The sequence below is a fragment of the Pan paniscus genome, chromosome 16, assembly GCF_029289425.2.
Source record: "Pan paniscus chromosome 16, NHGRI_mPanPan1-v2.0_pri, whole genome shotgun sequence".
NCBI classification, from domain to species: domain Eukaryota; kingdom Metazoa; phylum Chordata; class Mammalia; order Primates; family Hominidae; genus Pan; species Pan paniscus.
In genome coordinates, this window is record NC_073265.2 from 76,064,149 (window position 1) to 76,078,926 (window position 14,778).

Below are 14,778 nucleotides of genomic sequence, written 5' to 3' on the forward strand. Positions count from 1 at the left end.
AGTTGGTGCTCCTTCCTTCTTTGTTTAGGAAGCCTAAAAGTGATTTGCCTTTTTTTTTTTTTTTTTTTTTTTTGAGATGGAATCTCACTCTGTTGCTAGGCCAGAGTGCAGTGGCACGAGCCACCATGCCCAGCTAATTTTTTTTGTATTTTTAGTAGAGAAGGGGTTTCACCATGTTGGCCAGGATGATCTCGATCTCTTGACCTCGTGATCTGCCCACCTTGGCCTCCCAAAGTGCTGGGATTACAGGCGTGAACCACTGTGCCCCGCCTGTGATTTGCCTTTTAATTTCCTGGAACCACTTGTGTATGTGATTCAGCTGAACAATACCAACAGGTTGTGGAAGATCTGGATAGAATTCAAACCAACACAAAAGCTTTTCTGTAACAAAACAGTACAAAGTGTGTTAAGAGAGAGAGGGGAAAAATAATGAGAAAAAAGAAGGGATTAGAAAAAGATTGTGCTTTGGGTAAAGAAATTTCCAGACTTTTTCCAGGAAACCTATTTTTCATTGGCTAAAGACCTAGGATCAAATTCATGCTTGAAATACATGACTATGAACAGTTACACAAACCTTGTGAATTGCAGTTTCTTCAAATATAAAACAGGATTTTTTTCGAGGATTAAATGATAAATATAGCTTTTTCTCCTCTTATTTTTATTTTATTGTTATGATTTACTGAAAGTCTCAGAAAAGCCCTATATTGATGATCCAATTAGTCTCTAAGATTATATATTACAAGTAGTAACTGAGATCCATTAAATGTAGGACATGATGATGAGTATTGAAGCAGATTCAATAAACATACAAGATGCAGTACTATCCTCAAATGATTTATAGTCTGAATCTGTAGTTAAGCGAAAATTCAGAACAGTATTGATGGTGATGCAAATGTGAATGCTAAAAAGAACTGCTTTTAAAAAATGCAAACATTTGTTCATCACTGATTACATACGAAGCATTTTGCTAAGTGCCTTAAGTGTGTTATGACACTTAAGCCTAAGAAACAAACAATCAAAAATCCTGTGAGTTAAATACTGGTATCACCCTTAGGTCAAAATAAAAAGACAGGCGTGTTCGTCATCTGATATTGAGAGTCTAAAATTTAACAAAGTTAAATAACTTGGTCAAGTTTATACAGCAAGTGAGAGATCCAGACTTGAATGCACACAGCCAGAATCCGGTGACACACACATACACTTTTCACTATTTTTGTTTTCTCAAGGAATTTTAGAAGTTGGAGAAATTGCTATAGATTGTAGTCAAAGGAAGTCTCATGAAAGGGGCAAGGCTTGATAAGTTTCCTGAAAGACAGGTAGAATAAGAAAGAGATGGAGAAGAAAAAGATTGGGTCTGCAGACATGGCTCCATCAGCAGGTGAGGGGATTTGAGAGCTGGGAGAGCACATAGTGGTCTGGGAACAATAAGGAAATATGGTTTGCTTGGACCACTGGGTTTGTGTTGGGCAGTAATAGAAGATTGAGTTGGACTGGTGAGATGAGACTAGTTTGTAGAAAATCTTGAATGTCAGCCAAAGTAGTTTACACATCCTTTTTTAGGTAACAGGAGTCAGTGAAAGAATTTGAATATACTTTTGGAATTATGTCAAATTGGAGGAGAAACATTACGATAGATAGGAGATGAGAAAAACGGTGAGGAGGCAATTGCTGTAATTTATATAGGAGATAATAAATCTTAGACAATTTTTCTTCTTATGAATTTGGGTTTCAAAAAATAAAACCTTATAACCTACCTCCCCTCTCTTTCTCTTCCCTTATTTATGTCACTGACACTTTGTCTTTTCTTTTGCATGCCTTTACCTAGAATTAGCATTTTCAAAGGAGAAAGTCACCTTGGATAGAGATCATGGGTTCTAATTTTCTGCTTTAAAAACAACAACAGCAAAACAAACAAAACAACATCTCTGAGCCAACCAAAACTACGGAGCTTGCTTAGGATTACACTGTAGCAAGTGTCAAAACAAGGCTGAAGCTCATTTTTTTTTTCCTGATTTCTTCTTCGGCACTGAGTGCTATCCATTTTCTCCTACCAGGAAATCAAGGAAAAGGAACTCCAGAATTCCAAGATGACTCTTGACATTCTTTTACCTAGGATGGTATTGGCAGTCAGCATTGCTTTCAGGGAATGGGATAAATGTTTCCTAGCTATTTAAAGACCCAATCAGCAGAAATTATTTTTCTGTACCTGTGTTCCATGTCCTAAGAGACTAATCAAGATTTTATTATACATCCAGAGTTAAACACATTGACATCCTCTAAAGAAAGCATAAGAATCACCTTCTTTTCTACATCTACTAGTTAGCAGGAAAGAGAAGAGTTGTTACTCTCTAGAGACACATTTTGGCTTGATCAACTCATCAGGGGGATTCCTTTCTGGCCTGTAAAGAAAACTTACCTGAATATGAAGAAGGCTCTTAGGCATAGAAAAAGGGAACAAGTAAAACCCCATGCATTCTTTCCACCTAGGAAAATAAATATGGGGTCTTATGATTCATTACAGGACTCTAATTTCTGAGCTTCTTTGAGAAAACTCAGCTCTAAATTTCTTTATCAACTTTTTTGCAGTAGGGATAGGAGACTAGAAGTTCTATTGCAAGTTTATACAAAACAATGTCTATTTTTCTTAATGTTAATGGTTTTGAACATTACATGATATTTTTCTATTAAAGATTTCTCTCCAACAAGGAATATACAGTGACTTTTAATCCAAAGCAGACTGCAGCAGCCTAGAGGAAGCCCCAGCTGAGATGGAGATGATCAGGAACAATCAATATTTCATAATTAAACCTGTTGAATTCACAGTAATAAAGCTGCAGTTTTAATTTAGAGATTGACTGTCCAGAGAAAAAATATTCTGACAGCAGTAGAATGGGGAGTTGACTTTCATTTATTCCTCAGATAAAGGTGAATTCATTGTCTATCACCTTCTGACCACTGTGATGGGTTGGTGCTGAGAAATTGTCAGAACGAGAGAGACATGATATCAGCTTGGAGCTGGCACTTGATAATAATCCCCAGAATGTAAATTCCTGGAAGGACTTATTCACTGCTGCAATCCTCAGAATAAGAATAGTATCTGACACATAGTAGGTGTTCTAGTTGAACAACAAATGTGTGGTTAATTAGTGAATAAAATGTTTTTTATATGACATTTTTGTCTTTTGAATATAATTTTGTACCTGAAACAAACTTGTCAAATGGGAAGAGGAATATTAATTTTACATAGAAGAAAACCACAAAGATGTCAGAAGATTTCTAAGGCTTATGGTCAGGTGACAGCACTGGCCTCACATCCCATCCATTTTTAAAATATTAAGCAGTGAAATCCTTTCTTCAAACAAAATTGGACTCCAGAGTTCAACAGGCAAATCAGATAGAAGCTGAGACATATTGGTTCACATAGGTGTGGGGAGCAGACACCTTTCATTTCTGCAGGCTTCTTCCCCATCCCTTTTCATCCATTGCAAACACTGGATAAATCATGCTAATTAGATGGTTAAGACATTTGTGCTTCTTATAAGTAACTGTCCTCTCTGTTACATAGTTTACTCTTTATTCAGAGGCTACTCTAGCTGTGTGAACTTAGGCAGGTTACTTAACATCTGTAAATCTCAACTTTCTCCTGTGCAAAATGGAAATTATAATTATAAATGCCTCTAGGGTTGTTGTGAAGATCCATGAGGAGAATACATATAGCAGTTAATAAAAGGCATGGTACAAAATAAGTGCTCAATGAATGTGAACTATAATGGTGGTGATGATGATGATGATTGAGATAATGGTGATTGGGAGGAAGAACAGTTTTTGATACTCACCTGGTCTAAAACAAAAGGATGAAGTAGGGCTCATTTATTTTTCCCGTGTGATATGAGCTTTCAATATTAAATGAAATATATAATTATCCATTTCATTTTACATTACAGACATGACAACCAAGATATAAATAAATGTAGAGAATAATGTGTTCTTGCTTTTGTGGTGTCAGAAAGCATTTATTTTGCTTTTTAGGTTTAACAAAAAGGTTTTGAGCACAGTTTAGGACATTAAAATATACAATTAAATGCCATTTTAATTCATGTGAATATACGTTTATGAAATAATATCTGTGTTCCAGCTACTCTTTCAGGCTCTGGAGACACAGAGGTACACAAAACACTATCTTGTCTTTAAAGTGCTGAATGTCTGGTGGAAAAAACCATTATAGTAAGGTAAAATCAAGTCTGTCGCTGAGGTGTCCTCAAATTACTTTTGCAAAAATTGAAAATGTCCATATCTTTCTGCTCATTTTGTTTATCTGGGTTTTTTCTAATGTATTTCTAAGGACAAGGCTTATGGGGAATGATATTTCCTAGGTTCTTGAATATTGATAAGAATTTGTCTATACCTCTATATTTGAAAAATCAGTTTTTCTGGACATCAAATCATTGTCTCGCATTTTCTTTATTTAAATATTTTTATTTAATTCTTTGAATATCCTTGTTCAATTTTCTTTTGAAACATTGTCCTCAAAAAGGTGTAATCTAATTTTTTCCTTGGTAAGTCATATCCTGTTATTACCTAGATTTCCAATGAGTTTCTTTTTCTTTAAAATCCATTAATATCACTAGATTATCTCTTGGTATTTGTTGAAGTCTTAGTATTTCTTTTGATCCTTGGCTTTTTCTTTTTCAGAAACTACTATTATTCATATGTTAGATGTTCTTTGCCTGTCTTCAATATTTGTCACTTTGCCTTGAATCCTTGTTATCTTTTTCTACCCTTCTACAGAATTAAAACAAAGTTTTTAATTTTACATTTTTCTCTAAAGGCATTATTTGTCTTATTTATTCATGTTTGTGTTCTTTCTACACTAGGTTTTATTTACAAAATGATATTTTCTTTTTTTAACCATTTATTATCACCTAATTTTTGAGTTTTTCCAGTTATTATTTTTTTTAATTATAGATTTTTTCCTTTTTTCAAGTTATAACTTTTAAAACTCTTTTAAGTATTTATTTTGAAATAATTTGTATCTGTCAAAGTTACAATAATAGTATAAAAATATTCCTGCATATCTTTCACCCAGCTTACCTAAATGCTAACATTTTACATATCTGTAAGATAATGATCAAAACCAGGAAACTAACATTAATATACTAGTATTAATTACATACATTATTCAGATTTCACCAATCATTCCAATAATGTTGTTTTTCCAGGATCATATATTGCATTTAGTAGTTGTGTCTTCTCAATCTCCTCTAATCTAAAATGGTTCCTCAGGTTTTTTTTCTGTTTATCTTGACTTTTTTGAAGAGTACTGGTGAGTTATATATAGAATATCCCTTGAATTGGGTTTGTCTGATGTTTCCTCATTATTAAATAGTGGCTTTGTATTTCTGGCAAGGTTGTCACACAGGTGATGTTGTACCCTTCTCAGTTGTATCATATCAGGGGCATGTGATGTTGACATGCCTCACAAATGGTGATGTTAACTTTGATCATTTGAATAAAGTGGTATCTTCCAGACTTCTCCGTCATAAAGTTACTATTATTCGCTTTGGGATTAGTAAGTGTCTTGTGGGGAGATACTCTGATGTGAATCTTCTGTTGCTCATTATACTTTTACCCACTAACTTTAGCTACATTGCTGATTGTTGCTTGTATCGATTATTACTGTGATGTTTGTCAAATGATAAGTTTTTTAAGTTTTTCTCTAAATGTATAAATCTACTTCTCTATGTACTAATTGGAATTCTACTAAAATTAAGAGCTATTCCTTCTTCCCTACTTATTTATTTAAATCACTATGAATTTATGAATATTTAATTTATTCTATGGGTTATCACATAGTACTATTGTTCGTGGTCAAATCTTACTGCATTTCACCATTGTGGTTCCCTTAGAATTGATCTCTGCGTCATTTCAACATGTCCCCATTATTTAAAAATACTTCCTTATTTTTTGGCACCATTATATATTCTGTTCCAGACTGATATTCTTTTCTTCTGCCCCACCTCTGAAACCAGGCATTTCTTCAAGCAGCCCTGGTTTCTTTTATTCAATAATGGTATTTAGAAACTGATATCTGGGAACTAGATATGTTTCTTGCTTGTTAGTATTTCTCGGTTCTTCTAGCAGACAGAGCTGGGAAATAGATGTATGAATACACACACAAACACACACACACACACACACACATACACATCTATTTCTTTATCTATCTGTAAATTTAAAATCATGAGTTCATGCTGATACCTCTGATTTCAATACAAAATCACAGAGTTAATTCCTTATTTGTAATTCCTTTCTGTAACAGTGAGAAACCTGGTTGTTGTTATTCATAATTGATTTACTTATTTATTCAATCCTAGAATACACATAAAGTAGTTTTAGAATTGCCAGCTCAGAATTGTGCACTGCTATGAAAAACAAATTTGTGTATTGTTCTTTTTGTCCTTAGCTTTACCATTTATAGCCAAAATTTTATTTTCTAAAGTTACTCAGTTCAGTTCTTTCTTCTTACTTCGTTTAGTGTTAGTCACTTGTGACAGAGTTTATTTATAAATGTTTGTAACCCATTTGGGTTTTCTCCATGGCTCTTGTGTTTGATTATATTTATTTATTTATTGATATGAATATGTGAAATGTTAACTTGGTTCTAAAAGTTGAAATTAGACAAAAATATATGCTCAGGGAAATGTCACTTGCCCCTCAGTCTTCTTACCCCATTCCCAGTTACCCATTCTCTGTTTGTTATACCCCATGTCCACCCCATGTCCATTAGGCCATCAGTCTTATTAGTTTCTGATTTATCTTTCTTGTATTTTCTTGCACAAAGGAATAAATGCATGTTTATTGTTCATCTCCTTCATTCTTAGCTATGCTATTTTATCCCTTAACTGTATATTTTTATTTGTAAAAGTTATATTTCATTCAACTTTATCATTTAACTCCACATCCTAAAAATTACCACTCCATATCAACTCATTGGGATTTTCCTCTTTTTTTACATAGTTGCATAATACTTCATTTTGTGACTGCACCAAATTATTCAACTACTCTCCTTTATGGAAATTTACCTTTGTATGCTAATATTGTATCCTGCTACTTTACTGAATTCCTTTACTGTTTGAGTTAATAGTTGGTTTTCTAGGTATGCTGCAATGTTATCTGCAAATACACATGGTTTCAGATCTTCTTTACTGATTTGCATGCTTCTGAATAATACCTCTTGTCTAGGTTCATTGGGTAATACTTCTAATTATACATTGAAGAGTTGTGGAGAGAGTGATCCTCATTACCTTGTGCCTGCTCTTAGTGGAAATTCCTCTGGAGTTTCTCCATTAAATAAAATTCTTCCTTTAAGACTTTTAGAATTCCTGGCTTTAGGAATGTGCGCATGTGTGCCTGTATGTGTGTATATACACACATACACGCACAGTATCTATCAATTCTTATTTTCTTGATTGTCTTTATCAGGAGTGGGTGTGGAATTTTTCAAAGGTTTCTATTTGCTTTAATTATTATAAAAATAATAATTAGTTCTTGATTTTTAAACATTGTCTTTTATTATTTCCTATTCTAACAATTTTTTGTGAGAATTAAAAAGAATTTAAAATTTCGGATTTTAAATAAATGACCCTTAGTTTTATCTACTAAATAATGTTATGTTGTTCAAAATGTCAGCTGGTTGCAATGGATGACTTCAAGTGGTTATTGGCTGGCTGGCCTCAGAATTAGTAGCACAGCCTAAGGTTTCACTGTTCACTTGCATGTGTATTTGGCAAATTCTTCACAAACAGTTGTTGGTCTTGTGAACACAAAAGTATCTGAGACAGATCTCAATCAATTTAAAAAGTTTGTTTTGGCAGTGTTAAGGACGTGCCCGTGACACAGCCTCAGCAGTCCTGATGACATGTGCCCAAGGTGGTTGGGGCATAGTTTGGTTTTATACATTTTAGGGAGACATGAGATAGCAATTAATATGTGTAAGATGTACACTGATTGGGTTCAGAAAGGTGGGACAACTCAAAGCGGGGGAGGGAGCTTCCAGGTCATAGGTAGATAAGAGACAAACAGTTGCATTCTTTTGAGACTCTGATTAGCCTTTTACTGAATACACAAGTTCCATGTGAGAGGAAGCTAGAGGAGTAGTCACTTACGCCTGAGTCTGGCTTAGTGAAACAACAGGGCAGAGAAAGCCATTACATATGCATTTTTCTCAGGTGAACAGAGGGTTGGCTTTGAGTTCCGTCTTCTTTGTCCACAAGGAATCTCCTTGTTGGCAAATTGTAAGGCAGGTATGTAGCTTTTCTATCTTTGTAGCTATCTTATCTGGTAATAAAATGGGAGGAAGGTTGTGCAGTTCCCAGCTTGACTTTTCCCTTTGGCTTAGTGATCTTGAGGTCCCGAGATATATTTTCCTTTCATTCTGGTGACGTAACTTTAGAAACTTCCAACGTAGAGCACTGACTGCTTCACAGGGAGTAATATTTAATTTATTGAGTCAGTTGTATGTGGGAACAAGTGTTGTGTAGAAATGTGAATTAACTGGCTGGGTGCGGTGGCTGACGCCTGTAATCCCAGCACTTTGGGAGGCCAAGGTGGGCAGATCACCTGAGGTCAGGAGTTTGAGACCAGCCTGGTCAACATGGCAAAACCCCGTCTCTACTAAAAATACAAAAAATTAGCCAGGCATGGCGGCACATGCCCGTAATCCCAGCTACTCTGGAGGCTGAGGCAGGAGAATCGCTTGAACCCAGGAGGCAGAGGTTGCAGTGAGCCGGGATGGTGCTCTAGCCTGGGTGACAAGAGTGAAACTCCATCTCAAAAAAAAAAAAAAAAAAGTGATTTAACTGATCACGTGTTCTTGATTGATGCAAGTGATGAGGTAGGGCTCTCTCTATATTTGCAGCTAATCTGGCTCATCACTTAATCTGGTCTGAGCTGATTTCAGCTGAAGTTGTCCTGGTCGTGTGATCTTTTGAATTGCCCCATTGAATAGCTGAATGATATTATGAAATCAGACTGGTGAAAATAAGTTAGAAATAAAAACCACATTTTAATCTTCTCTATTGGTGTTCAAATTAAAGCATGTAAGAGACTAACACAACAGTGGGAAAAATGAGTTGGGCAAGTATGTAAGTGGGAGTGTCTCCAAGCTTTTGGAGCTGGCTCTGCTCCAGATGAGATGCTAAAAATCCTAAATATGTGTTCTAGTTCCTGGAAGCATGGTGGCAATAAATCCCTTTATAAAGTAATAATTCCTTTGTGAATGTTAATTTTCTTCTTACCTTAAATTCTAGTAGAAAGCACTGCTTCTTTCACTTTAATGTGCATACACAGTCCATTAGGATCTTGTTAAAATGCAGACTCAGGGTTGGGACTAGAGTTTCTACATATCTAACAGGCTACCAGGTAATGTTGTTGCTCCTCCTTTGTGACTACCCTTGGAGGAACAAGGGCATAAAGAACTATTTTGTATTTAGACCTACCAAAGTTCAAATGTTAACTATGGGTAATTTCTTTCACAAAGATGACATTTGAACCCAGGTCAGTTCTTCTGGCTTATCTTTAAAGATTTTGGCTTTCCCATTTCTGGGCTCTGGGGTGATCATGCCTCTGGTAACCCATTTCTGGGTTCCTGGAGGTGTGTAGGAACACCTGTGTTAGATCTCTTATCTTCCCTTGCTCTCTGGATTATTGACTCTCCTGAGCATTTTGCGTGACAAAAAATATCCTGAACATAATAATATGTCCCTGACAACCCTGGTTGTTTTGAGCTTTAGAACAACTGTAGCTTTGAAATGAAGTTGTCTTTTGGTTTTTTCCTCTTTTTTCCTTTTCTCCATCCAAACCATGTTTATTTGGAAAGCTCTGGGTGCAGTGTCTGGCCGATAGTCCCCCATGCTCTTCGTCGTGTTCTTGAAGCTTTCATGCATCTCTTTGCCTTCATAGATATTCTCCTCCTGCACCCTTCCTGCCTTCTTCACCTAGGATGTGCAGTGAATGGCGAAGCTGCTGCCTAAATCTCAAACGTGCTGCCTCTCTTTAGGCTCCAGAGCTTGCTGTGCTGCAGGCACTAATATTATCTAGCCTGGCATCATTCATTCAGTCTGATGGGCTCTATCCCTCTGTTTTTCAGTCATGGACGGATGGGAGATTTTTGAATCCTCTTGTATTGGGACGGCAGCCCTATAGATTCATTTTTAGAAGGTGACTCACTTTTCCTCTGTCTCTGCTTGTGGTCCTTTCTTGGCTTTAGGAGTTCTGGTAGTTCAGGATCTAGTTGTTAAAGCCCGCAGTTATGTTACTTGTTTCCCAACCTCTGGAGGATCCCTGTTCTCAGCAGATAAACGAGATCCACAATTAATGTTAAAAGAATTATTTTTCGTGGCATCATTGTCTTTTAGACTGTCCAGCCTTTAAGGTTCCCTTTTAATCAGAATATCATGCAGCTGGTGGCTTCTATTCAGTGACCCTTTAGTTAGGACTAGTGCTGCTGATTGACTCTTCGATAATTTCAGTTGAGATGCTTTTGTTTGGTCATAAAATGACCATATTTTCTGGAGATCAGAAGCTGTCTTCTCTTTTCTTAAGGAAAAAGATATGCCCCACAAAAACCTCAGTTTTAAGGATTTCCAGACATTGGCTGCAAATGCCTGAAAAGAACAGAAAGATAATGCGTGTGGGAAACAATCAAGGTAAACATAGGCAATAAGGATGCCTGACCCTCAGTGGCGTATGAAATTCCCACCTAAAAACATTCAGTCAGTGCAAAATAATTCAGCCTAGTTCTGGTGAAGTATTCCAACTCTGTACCACCTTCTAAAATTAAGGATCTAGGCAAGGTTATCACATCTCTGGTGTGCATTTGTTGAGAGAGTTACAGGGATGCAAGCATTTCAAAGCTAAAAATGCAGCATTCCTAGACAAACTGGATATCTGAGCATCCTAGATCTGGCATATTTAGTGCATATAAACTTTATCTTAAACTAGCTATTTAAACTAAAGCTTTTTAAAATAAGGAGGACAAGTCAGATCAAATGTCTTTATTTGTGAAAAACAAAATGAAGTGGATAATTTTTCCCTGTAACTTATTTTCAGTGAAGGGAAAAATAACATCATCCTTTGATATTTGCAGATTATTGGTTCCAGGACACCTTCCCCACACCCACCTCCATGGATATCAAAATTCGTGGATGCTCAAGTCTCTTATATAAAATGGCTTAGTACAGTTGGCCCTCCATATTCGTGGATACAGAGGGCCAACTATAGCAATAATCACCATTTTATGATTCTTATAAAGAAAGCAGAACTTCAAACTATTTGAGAGAGGACCACTTTTCAGAAATTATAGGCACTGAATTTATTGCCAGCCAGTCATAGCTGTCCATCTGCTAATTCTCCCCCCATAGAAGGAGCAGCTGTCATTTCAGAAATGCTACGGTAGATAATAAGATAGGGTGCATTTCATCTTCAAATGCTTAAATCCCTGGGAAGAGCAGCAACAGTTCTTCTGACTGCATGAATCTCTGATATTATTAACACAAAATGCCAAATGGATTCAGAGATCGGAAGCAAATGGATTCACTTTAAAAGGAAAAACACTCAAGTTAGGTGTTGTACATATTATAATAACCTGCATTTGCATAGATACAGGGACTGCCAAAGCCCTAGTCACACACAGAGATACTCTCCAAATCATAACCACCATAGAGTCCTGAAGACAAATACAATCACATGGGCTTCCCAAATCCACACAACCTATCTACACAAATGGAATGATTCATTGCCTCCAAAACAGACAACAAACAAACCAAATTTTCCCCAAAATAAGAGCTTTCTCAACTTCTGTATGTCTCACATTGGCCCAATTTCTCTCCAAATCTCTATGTTTAAATATTCTTAGATGTGGTCCTCCTTTGTGTGCTGTTTAACAGCCCAAATTTCAATCAGCAATTTCTACTGATTATTTCTGTGCATTTTTTCTTAGATGAATTCTTTTCTGTTCAGCCTACTCCCTCTACCCTTAGATGTGTCCAAGTACACTGTTACTTAAAAATGACCACAGCCTCTTGCCTGGAGTTCTTAGTCAAGACACTTCTCCCTTCCATTCACCCTGCATATAGCTATCTGATTATTCTTTATAAGAAAAAAAAATTAGGATGAGGTAAGGAACCAATGAATGTAGTCAAAGTTGTGCTATGCATCCTAGAGCATTTTAGATGTAGATGAAGATGTAGACATAGATACAGATGTGGATATAGTCATGGACACAGACATAGGTAGAGATAGAAGTATATGATATTTCTCTGTAGGGATATCTAAAATAGCTATTTCATTCGATCCTCAAAATAAACCTAGGGGGAGATTTGACTTATTTATTTCACACATGAGAATGTTGACTCTCAAAGAGGTCTCAAATCCTATATCTGGTAGCAGCTTGGAGTTGGAACTAGGTCTTATTCAAATTTGGGCTTCTGGTTTCAGCACAAAACTTTATTTTTTTTATTCTTGGAAATTGTGATCTAAAATAGTATTTCTGCAAAGTGGTAATACGTGAGCCTTCTCCATGTAGATGTTGCCCCTGAACTTGGTTTCCATGGAGCATAGGCAAAGAAGATGTAGAGAGAGTTCATACAGAATTGCTGGCTGCTGGACACATGTATGCTTGCATTTTCATTTATACAAGCAGAAATGCTTTTAAAGGGCCTCAACTAATTTCGTCACAGTCAGTGTTACAAAGGAAAAAACAAATCCCCAGTGTTGATGAGAATCCGGGTCAAGGCAAGGAGAAATCACAGAGCAGTCAAAGAGAATCCTGGGGCTCTGGGATGTTGTGCCTGCAAGTACCTTGATTTGAGAAAAGCAATTCATTTAAACACAGCAAATGTGCTTGGGAGCAAGTCTGGGCTGCCTGTTCCTTTCTGTTGCTATCGGCATTGAAAATCTGCTTCATATTTTACCTTCATCCTTGGTCACCAGGCAGAACTGATAAACTCTATTTCTAGATGTCATTGCTATTAAAAAGAGAAAGGGAGAAAAAAAGCAGGCAAAGAATAAAAAATGCCAGAGAGGAACATGTACAAGACCTACCATTTATCAAGTCAAAATATTTTAATGGAGAAATCAGGATAAGTGATTAATCTGAAGATTTTTAGTTTCCAGTAAGTTGTAAGAGGGTCTGACAGGCAGCAGGAAGCTAATATTTAAAGATAATTTCAGGAACATGGAAATGAATAAGTGGTAAAAGGAGAAGACTGAACCTTCTTTTTACCTCCAATGTTTATTGAAAACACTGTGTTTGAAACAAAACAAAACAGAAATCATATCTGATTCTGCATATGAATGCTGGTAAATTTATTCTTTCCAAATTATTTATTCAATATCAACTCTTGATAGAGTTACTATATTAGAGTTTTGATGGTGACCAAGAGACTGTCACTGTCCCTGCCCCCAGGAAGCTCCTAGTCTAATTGGGAAGTCAAGAGAAATAAAAATAAAAATCCATCCAAAATGGTTTTATAAGGACTCTGATCAAGGGGGCCTCAGGATGTTATTGCAGCAAATAGGAGATAGATGCAATGGCCTGAAAAATCAGGGAAAGTTCCCATGCAGATTGATCCCCTAGACGTTGAAGAGGTAGGGGTACATGAAGATGGAGGAGCCCCAGCCAAGACCTATGTATGATAAGATAGAATGGGTGATGTATTGTGTACTGGTTTCTTAGGGCTGTTGCAGCACACTACAACAAACTGGGTGGCTTAAAACAACAGAAACTCATTTCACACTTCTGGAGGCCATAAGTCAAGTGGGAACTGTTAGCAATTCCACTGAGCTTGGGTGTGGAAGGACAATGGTGGAGGGTTTGGGAGGAGTTGGGGGTGCTGGAGGTGTTGGGGATGCTGTGCTGATCCTCCCGATCTGTGGCACTTAGCTCATTGACCCTACTGAGTAAATAATACCTTAGCAGGACTACTGGGAATGTGTCCTGTGCAGGGCTGCCCTTGGTAATCTCTGGTGGTTGTGGGTTTTTAGGATCACTCTGCCTGACAACTCAGCATCTCAGTTTCCTCACTGTAAGTGGCAGTCAATCCTTTCACTACCAGCTGGGTCACTTTTGTAAAGTAACTTGGTACTTTTGAATATGAACATCATCATTCCCACAAATAAGGGAATGTATGATTTTGAGCTCATTATTGCTCTAATCTACCATGATGATATATTTGAAAAAGGCACTCTGATTCTCTTGGTAAATGTCAAACAGTGCAATAGAAGAAAGAGAACAGGGTTAGAAGCCAATAAATCTGGGGGGAAAGCCTAGCTCCTTCTTATGACCTAGATCTCCAGCCATTTAATAATTTATAAGCCTCAGTCTCTTCATTGGGGTGTTCTAATGTCTACCTTGCAGAGTTATTGAACCAGCTGGAAATATCATATGTAACACACCAAGTATGATAGATTGAATGCAACTTAATTATCTGTAGAACTGAAGAACTCATAGCCTAGAGAAATTTATTAAATATATTCCCCATGGATGTATATAATGGGGAACTACATTTTCCAACTTTGTCTTAAAACTCTGATAATCCGATAGCAAGTCAAATATGGTTTCTAGTTCATTTGGGGGTTGTGAATAATTATGATACTTTGGAGCTTAAAGGACAGATCTACAGCTTTCTAGACATCTGAAATTGATGCCAATTGGGGAGAAATCAGAGGAAAGTTTTGAAGTCATTAGTTTAATTGTTTATCTTGTGGAGCTTTATTTTC

The 14,778-nt window shown here is 36.6% G+C and overlaps 1 protein-coding gene across 1 annotated transcript in view; it reads left to right on the forward strand.

The window, feature by feature from the left end:
• Nucleotides 1-14,778, forward strand: part of AGBL1 (AGBL carboxypeptidase 1) — a 595,764-nt gene that overhangs the window by 435,028 nt on the left and 145,958 nt on the right. The window lies entirely within an intron of this gene.